The 9,710-nt window shown below is 37.5% G+C and overlaps 1 pseudogene; it reads left to right on the forward strand.

The window, feature by feature from the left end:
- LOC107673224 (mucin-2-like) overlaps nucleotides 1-9,710 on the forward strand; it is a 41,692-nt pseudogene that overhangs the window by 8,574 nt on the left and 23,408 nt on the right.

Here is a 9,710-nt window from a genome sequence, read left to right on the forward strand (position 1 = left end):
TATACTGTATATATTACACTGCATTTTTTATAATACATGGATACCATGAAATTTTGCACATTTTGTAATAACAGCCTTGCAGGGAACGTGATGTTGCACTAATGCTGCTTCTTCTTTGGTTTGTTCTGTCTTTAGGTTAGCACAGGTTGTATATCAGGGTGTATGTGTCCAGATGACCTTCTGGCTAATGGGATAGGTGGGTGTGTGAAGAGGGAAAAATGTCAATGTACCCATAATGGAGGCACCTATTTAGCTGGACAGCAAGTTCAACGGGACTGTAACACCTGGTGAGTCAATCATCCAATCATTATATAGATTAGCATGTTATTACAGTATATTGTTGATGATAATTGTTTGGTAACAAAATTTATATGTGTTTTATATTTTAGCACATGTAAAGATGGGATGTGGATTTGTACTGAAAAGGCATGCTACGGCACCTGTACCATCTACGGTGAAGGTCATTACAGGACTTTTGATGGCAAGAGATATTCCTTCCATGGAGACTGTAAACACACCATCGCCCAGGTATGTTTTTTTCTTGCCTGTGTCACTCAGTGGTAGCCTACTTAAGTACATTTTTCAAGTATGTGCACTTTATCAGAGTATTTTTTGGGAAACGCTTCCCTTTACGTTACTACATTCCAAAGGAGAATATTAAACACAGGGAATAATTGATTGATTAGAAAAAATACACATCTGAGGCATTATTTTTGTAATAATTCAATGGCCTGGAGTCAAATATTCTGCTTGTACTAAGGTTACTACACAACATGACATTGTTCAGATGTTTTTATTTCAAGACCTTTGTCAGTTTTTTGTCCCTAAAATGCTCTTATGAGCAGTGTTGGGCAGTAACACTTTCCCTGGTAACTAGTAGTGTAACAAATTACTAATAAAATTTAAGTAATAATATTAATGTTACCGTACAAAAACAAATGGCTAGTTTCTAGTTACTTTTTGTCACAATCACTAATGATTTGAAATTAAAAAATTCAGTCATCCCTATAAATTTTTTATAATTGTTATTGTGCGTGTAGTGTACGCACATGACGTCACCAACGCAGCAAGCTAGCTTCGTCGGAAGATGGAGAAGCCCACATCATATAACATTATGTGTCATTTTAATTTTGTAGGGAGAAAAGATGACAAAAACAGCAATGTCACAAGTAAACTGTGTAGTGGTACTAAGACTTTGTCTACTGCAAATTCCAACATGTTTGGTTGGTTCTGCTTGAGCCCTGTTGCAGATTTTACTATGTTGCTGCTTTATTAAATAACAGAAGTTGTTAAAAAACGTTGTGTCCAATTAGTCTCCAATGAACAACTCAACTGTTCATGTCTGACCCAAAATTAGTCACAAACCAGGAGATTGAGTGTGTGCATGTCACGAATGTGAAATTATTAATTGATGACTGATTATAGCAAATGATAACCATACTGTTTTAACTAATTACTCTCAGTCTGTGAACTAAATCTGCTGTAAAAGGACAAGTTGTTTAAAGGGGTCATATGATGCGATTTCAAGTTTTCCTTTCTCTTTGGAGTGTTACGAGCTGTTCGTGAATAGATAAGATCCCTGAAGTTGCAAAGACTAAAGTCTAAAATAATGATCTTTAAAAAAGCATCATATGACCCCTTTAAGACCATTGTATGAAGTGCTTGAATGGGGCCATTGGCTATTTTTCACTCATTTGCACACTCTTAATTATCAGTAACAGTAATATATTAGATCAGTGTTTTCCAACTGGGGGTTTGTGAGAGAACTGCAGGAAGTTTGTGAGTTAAGTAGAAGCAAATTGAGTTGAGTAAATTGCAATAAATCAATATACATGTTAATCAAAATATATTGAAATCGTGATATGGCTTAGTGTCTTTATCAAATCTTGAAAGGCTGTGATTTAGTATGATGCAGTGTGTGTTTCAGGCTCTGTGTTCATTTACCTTGTGTTCTGGTATTGTGTCAAATTTGTACCTGCCAATTAATTACCCCCCCCCCTCTATTTGAGGCAGCTACCTGATTGCCTAATCCTAACCCCACCCTACACCTAATTCTAAAAGTAACCAGGCTGACGGGGGTAATAACCTGGCATGGGTCAGAATTCTGTGTCAACTCTCCTTGTCGCTTATAGTGTGCATTTGGGAAGGCAATGTATGGCATGATTACTTTATTTTCACATTTGCATAATTTCCAACATTTTTTATGGATATAACTTTTCAGCATTTTATCAGATTTGTAAAGAGAAGCATTGATCAGCCTGTTGTCAACTAGAGACAGAAATGTCTACCTGCAGTTTTTTTTACCGAAACAAAAGTTTGAAGGTTTAATGTTTAAAAAGGAAAAATTGAATACATATTAGTATTGTCACTTGTAGTATACAATATAATTATTATAATTATAATATAGTTATTATTATTATTATTATTACAATAGTAACATATTTATGCCTTCATTTTTTTGTAATTAGACTTAATAATAATAAAAATTACAATAAAATAATTGTATTATTATTATTTCATTCATTTCATGCCATACATAATTATTATTTGACTGGGTTCCTAGGATATCTGTACTTTAACTCAAGTATTTGATTTGTGCACTTCTTCCACCGTTGGTATTCCTCTAGCCGTGATTAATTATTTCAAATGAAATTACTCCAGATCAAGTTTTTCTTTTTGTTATTTAAGAATAGAACATTCTTTAAAAAGTGTTCCCTTGTTGTCCTAGAATTCAAAGAATGCACTGAACATGTATTTCCACTTGCAAAAGTGTCGTAACTGTTTTGTGAATTCACCCCTCTGTGGCAACTTCTTCACTGCCTGACATGTTACTGTTTGTATCCCCCCTTAGGATTATTGCAATATGAACCAGACTCTCTCCTTTAGCCTTGTCGCAGAGAACAAACTCAGTGAGACCACCGACACCATGTTCAAGTCTGTCAGTCTCTTATTTGGGGTGAGTTTATTTCATAGCTCAAACTAAGCATGAATGTAGTATTAGAACACGTGTAAAATATGCAACAATAAAATCACAAATGTGTATCATTTATATAATGAGGGTAGATGTTTAAAAAATGTAAATGCAAAATCTGTACATATTTTTTGTCGTTTGTGATAAAATATCATTAATAGAAAAAGAAATATACCCAATTACATATATTGGATTCATGGAGAATGTATTACTACTCACTCTTAAAATCCTGCAGCAATACATGATACATTTGTCAGAGGATGGAGTCAAAGTTGTTGAAAGCAACGGTACTGAGAGCCAATTTCAAATCTATACTGCTGGGATACACATTATTACAGTGGTCAAAGGTCTTCTGAACTTAATCTGGGACTATAAAACAAGTCTGATGGTCCAACTCCATCCCAAATTTAAGGTAAGCATGACCCCTAAACATCTTTTACACCTTCCTGTTCATCCACTTACCTTAATGTCTACATGATCTCTGTGGCAGGGCAAAGTGTGTGGACTGTGTGGAAACTTTGATGATAATGCAAACAATGACTTTGTGAAGCACAATGGAGAAGTGGTGACAGATCCAGAGGACTCTGGGAATAGCTGGAAGGTGGATCCCAAATGCCAAGATAACATGATAGAGCCTTGTGAAATAAATTCACAACGGAGAGCCCGTGCTCAAAGACATTGCCGCATCATTAATAGAGAGGTCTTTGCGAAATGTAATGCAGCTGTATCAATATTAACATTTTTAGAATACAGGTGATTTGTCAAAGGTTTATTATTTTTCAGTGTTCAAATACTTTGATCTGACCAGTGACAGACAGCAGAAATTTTGGAACAGTTTGGGAAACTTATTTAAAATTAGTCATTAGTTTTACCATTCCATTTTGTGATGATAGTGGCACAGAAAACAACTCTATTAATTCTATAAGTTCTATGAATAAACTGAATGAAATATAATTGAACATAAGGTTTCTTAAAAGGTTTCTTAATAGTGTGTATAATTGTCTTTGCCATGAAGAACATGATGGAAGCTATCAAATATTTTTTCTTTTTTTTTTATCCTGGATTCTGGCCCATACTACGATGCCTGTGTAAGGGACACCTATACATGTGACTCTGTGGTTAACTGTGATTGTTTCTGTACTGCAGTGGCAGCTTACGCTGCTGAATGTCGTAAAAAGGGGGTTTGTGTGACATGGCGGACCCCAGATCTTTGCCGTAAGTCCAACATTTTCTACAAAAATTTATTTTTAGGGTACTTTTATCTAAAACATGAATTGCATAGCATCATAGAACTTGGAAAGGAAGGTGTTTGTTTCTGTTGGTATTTGCCAAATCTGCATGATCTTCTATGTATAACATTGTCATACTGAACTGTTTTGCAGATGTATGCTGTGACAAGTACAACTCCCTGGGAGAATGTGATTGGCACTATGAATCCTGTAAAGAACCCTGCAGAAAAACCTGCAGAAACCCATCAGGAAACTGCTCTGATCAAATTCCTCTTGTTGAAGGTTAGTTAGAGTAGTTTGTTGCTATCTGCTGACTAGTTTTGATTTTCTCACTGTTAATATGTATTGCATTGACTGGAAGAGAGTATCCTATCTTAATATTTTATAATATTGGAAATTAAATAATAGTTGATGGCAATTATTATGTTTTTTACATTATAAAAATGTGTGTGTGGATATATATATATATATTTATTAATTTATAAATGAGCAATATCACACGAGTAGTTGTGAGATATGGCTGTATATCGGCATGGCTGTGATTCGCAAACACAGTGATACAAACAGTGAAAGGGCTGTTGGAGCTCTGTTGGACTCTAATATCACACTCTTATCAGCCTATCAGATTCAACGACCAGAAAGAACTGTTGTAACTTTTCCACGACATTCTAATTTATTGAGATGCACCTGTATGTATATATATATTTATTTCAATCATGACATCTCTCGGAAGATTTTAGCGTGGTAATGGTTATGACAATGTTAATGTATTTGGTCTTGGCGGAATAGATCTGCTACACTGCTGCTGTAACGCTGTGAATATCATCAGTTACGTTAATATCCGTCAGTCTGCGCCATCTAGAGTTTCATGACTGAACTATACATACACACACACACATATACATACATATATATATATATATATATATATGTGTACTGCATCATCACTGTGTCTGTCACGCGACTCTGTTCCCCTTTCGGGCTCTGTCTTTACATTTATTTTGAAAGATGAAGCTCGCGATTATGGTAAGGGGCGTTACGTTTCCGACGAGTGCTTGCGGTGTTCGGCCAATCACAATGCACTGGGTCAGCTGGCCAATCAGAGCAGACTGCGCTTGTCGGAAGGAGGGACTTTGTAGAAAACGAAGCGTTTGAGAGAGGCGGAGCATAGAGGACCTACAATAATGTACAGTATTTGAAAAATAATGTGTTTTTTGAACATTAAAGCATGTCAACATGTTCTGTTACACCAAATACACAAAATAATGAGCTTTAAAAAATCATCATATGACCCCTTTAAAGCAGCACTATGTAACTTTTTCTGTGTTCAAAATTTGCTAAATGTATATAATGAGTGAGTACATCATGAATTCATCTTCCAAACTGCGTTTTTGTCTTATTCCGAATCACTAAGATACACTTATAATAAGTACTTATATTTGGACTATTGTAGCCTGGTCGGGTCGTCACCGCTGTGGAGTAACACATACCTGCATGAATCGCCATAGACACAAACTTAGAGAAGTAGCTCCGGTTGGATGTGTGTAGCTCCCCGCTAGAGCGCAAAAAGTTACATAGTGCTGCTTTAAAGGAGACCATTGTGAGAGAGTTAGAGTTTTTGTCTCAGGAGACAAGTTAGAGAAGCAGGAGACTCAAGCAAAAATCTCAATTCGATCTTAAAGTAACCTCATTTCTGTCTAGGAGGAACATTTGAGATGTTAAAGAGATCTCACTTTTGATTTTTCTTTCCTATGGGTGGTGTCATCTTCACCAGCTTGATCTGTGAATTTTTTCACAGCAAAGCTCTTGTCCGTAAACCCCTTGGTAAGTCCGCTATAGTAGGGAATGTGAAAGAAAGGCATTCTTCAACGTCTATTACCAATAAACACGCAGACTGCTGGAATACAAAAACATTGTTTTAGGTCGAGCTCGATTTATGAAAACTTTCACAATCGCATTTTATCGCGTGGCCGTGTTTCTCTTTGCTCTGCCCCCCGTTTTTTGTATAATATTGTCATACGGTGCTGTTCCAGTGAATAATGGTTTCCAATTCATTAGGTAAATGAGCTCATACACATATACACTTTGTTTGATAATAAAGTTTTGGTTGTTCTACCTTTCCTTGAGTACTTGGCTTCAATATTCTGATTTGCGAAAGTTTCACAGTATAGCTTTTGTCAGTTAATCCTTTCTTGATTCCTTAACTATTCTGATCTGAAAAATTTCGCAGTGCAGTGTTGGTCGGTTAACCCTTCCCTGATTCATTTACATCACTTTTTTGTTTGTAAAAACGTTCACAGTGCAGTTATGGTCAGATAACGGTTCCCTGAGTCAGTAACATCACTATTATGATTTGTGAAAACTTTCACAGTTCAGTACGGGTCAGCTGACCCTTCCCTGAGTCATGTACATCACTATTATGATCTGTGAAAACTTTCACAATTCACTACAGGTCAGCTGACCCTTCCCTGAGTCATGTACATCACTATTATGATCTGTGAAAACTTTCACAATTCACTACAGGTCAGCTGACCCTTCCCTGAGTCATGTACATCACTACAAATAGCTGCAGTACTCCGACTTTGCCACAAGGAAAAGTGCAAACTTTCACAGTTCAGTACAGGTCAGCTGACCTTATCCTGGGTCACTAACATCACTATTCTGATTTGTGAAAACTTTCACAGTTCACTACGTGTCAGATGACCCTTTCCTGGGTCACTAACATCACTATTCTGACCTGTGAATGTACATCACTATTCTGATCTGTGAAGACTCAAGGAAGGGTCAGCTGACCTGTAGTGAACTGTGAACGTTTTCACAAATCAGAATGGTGATGTTTCTGACTAAGGGAAGGGACAGCTGACCCGTACTGAACTGTGAAAGTTTTCACAAATCAGAATAGTGATGTTAGTGACTCAGGGAAGGGTTAGCTGACCCAAACTGAACTGTGAAAGTTTTCACAGCTCATAACAGTGATGTTATTGACTCAGGGAAGGGTCACCTGACCAAAACTGAACTGTATAAGTTTTCACAAATCAGAATAGTGATATACATGACTCAGGGAAGGGTCAGCTGACCTGTAGTGAACTGTGAAAGTTTTCATAGATCAGAATAGTGATGTTAGTGACCCAGGGAAGGGATCAGCTGACCCAAAATTAACTGTGAGTTTTCAAAGATCAGAATAGTGATGCGCATGACTCAGGGAAGGGTCAGCTGACCTGTAGTTAATAGTGAAAGTTTTCACAGATCAGAATAGTGATGTTACTGACTCAGGGAAGGGTCAGCTGACCCATACTGAACTGTGAAAGTGTTCACAAATCAGAATAGTGATGTTACTGACTCAGGGAAGGGTCAGCTGACCCGTACTGAACTGTGAAATATTTCACAAATCAGAATAGTAATGTTACTGACTCAGGGAAGGGTCAGCTGACCCGTACTGAACTGTGAAAGTTTTCACAAATCAGGGTCAGCTAACCCGTATGGAACTGTGAAAGTTTTCACAGATCATAATAGTTATGTTACTGACTCAGGGAAGGGTCAGCTGACCCGTACTGAACTGTGAAAGTGTAAGAATCCTCCCGCCAGCCCAAAAAGCGTAATCCAGCGGCCTGGTTGAAGGTTTAATGCGTATTCGTTTTTTTACTTGTGCTTCTGAATTCAGTTTAAATTTTAGTCTAGCTCCGTGTTCAATCGGACTCCAATTTCAAGTGATCATTAAATTTAGGAGATATTTCTAATTAAAAAGTGATCACAGATATCGATGGTATATTAATTTAGATATTTGAGTATTCTGGAAATCCCATACTTTCAATTATTCGTTCATTAGGGACCAGGTATCGCACAGGAATTGCACTCGACCGATAGTGAACCCGCGGACACAAACTCATCAGTTCTGAACTTACTCAGAGGATGCAGAGTGGTTATAATACCTTTAAGTGAGCTACACCCTGCATGCTCATAACAAAAAGTGTGTTTTCTCCTATAACCACAAGAGCTACACCGTGTTAAGCCAGTGACAGTCAGAAATCAGAAGCCCCTAATGGTGTTCCCCATGGTTCATCCATTGGTGCTTCCGTATGATCTGTCCTGAACGCAGATTTGCAGAAATACCACGACACATTAATCTACTTGAAAAATGATTTCAGAAGAGATCAGAATAAATCAAATATAACAATTTATTATTAGTCAAGTAAAATCGCATCATGCCAATTACATAATGAAACGATTAGAAGCCAATTTAGAAAGGATAATGCAATTGTGAAACATATTGTATCCGCGTGGCAACCCTGCTCCGGTACATGGTTTACTGTAGCTATATGGAAAATAGCCAAGTGTTCCACGCAGGAGACAAACAAATTTAACATAGTCACACATGTAACAGTTATCCTAATTTAACAAAAGACACACGGTCTAAAATGCATAGCATCAACGACCTTTCACCTAAGTATTTCAAAGAACACTTACAGCAAAGTAATCATGTGTTTTTAAAGAATAAACTTAACTAGCCTATGTGCACATGTAGTAGCACAAACAACTATACAGTGTGTCAAGTCAAGTCAAGTCACCTTTATTTATATAGCGCTTTTAACAATACAGATTGTGTCAAAGCAACTGAACAGCATTAATTAGGAAAACAGTGTGTCAATAATGCAAAATGACAATAGTAAACACTAGCACAATGTGTTTAACACAATTACATTTTTGAATCATATCTGACAGCAGAGAGACACACAGCAGCGAGAGTTCTGGTGCAGAACTCCAGGGACTCTCACACACTGCATGGGGGTTTTTCTGACTACAGAATCCCAAAGTATTGTTTTGTCACTTCCCTTATATACCCAAATAAGAAAAACAAAGAAATCTTCAAATCAGTTGTAAAAACAAAAGAACTTTTGGTTGTTAGGTTCAGTGATCCAGGGTCACATCTGTAATGTCAGATTACTTTTCTTAGTGAATTAATCATTATTATTCTAGCTCAGGTTTGAATGGAATCGAATCTGAAAATTCTAAGTCAACCTGATTAGAACTGATTTCCAATTTGATAGTTTACACTTGATCAACGGTCGTCCAGTGAGACGTTAACCTCAGTATATTTTAACAATTTGAATATTTGTATTTTCCCTGGCCAGCTGCTTGAGGGAATTCCGTTACTGATTGGTTGCTGAGATGATGGTTGTCTGGATGGCGTCCTTTTGGGAGAGCCCTCGGTTGTGATTGGTTGGTTGCCGGGTTACGGAGGAGCCTCGAAGTTCTTCTGATTTGGCAAGACGTTGAGTTCTGCAGAGTTACGAAGCTTCAACGGAGTGGTTGAGTTCTGGATGACCGATCGCTTTGATGGTGAGCGTGTGAGCACAAGATGGAGTGCTATTAACACGGCGAAAGGCGAAAAAGCAAGCAAGCGAGCCTCTGTCTTGCATTGGGTTTTTGATCCGCGGCATAAGTCCGTCCCCCGGCGCGATCTTCCAATCGACTTCTTGCAAGGCGGAGCGTGCATACATTAACATGAGGCT

This window comes from Sinocyclocheilus anshuiensis, unplaced genomic scaffold (assembly GCF_001515605.1).
Source record: "Sinocyclocheilus anshuiensis isolate Anshui unplaced genomic scaffold, SAMN03320099.WGS_v1.1 scaffold68, whole genome shotgun sequence".
Lineage (NCBI taxonomy): Eukaryota > Metazoa > Chordata > Actinopteri > Cypriniformes > Cyprinidae > Sinocyclocheilus > Sinocyclocheilus anshuiensis.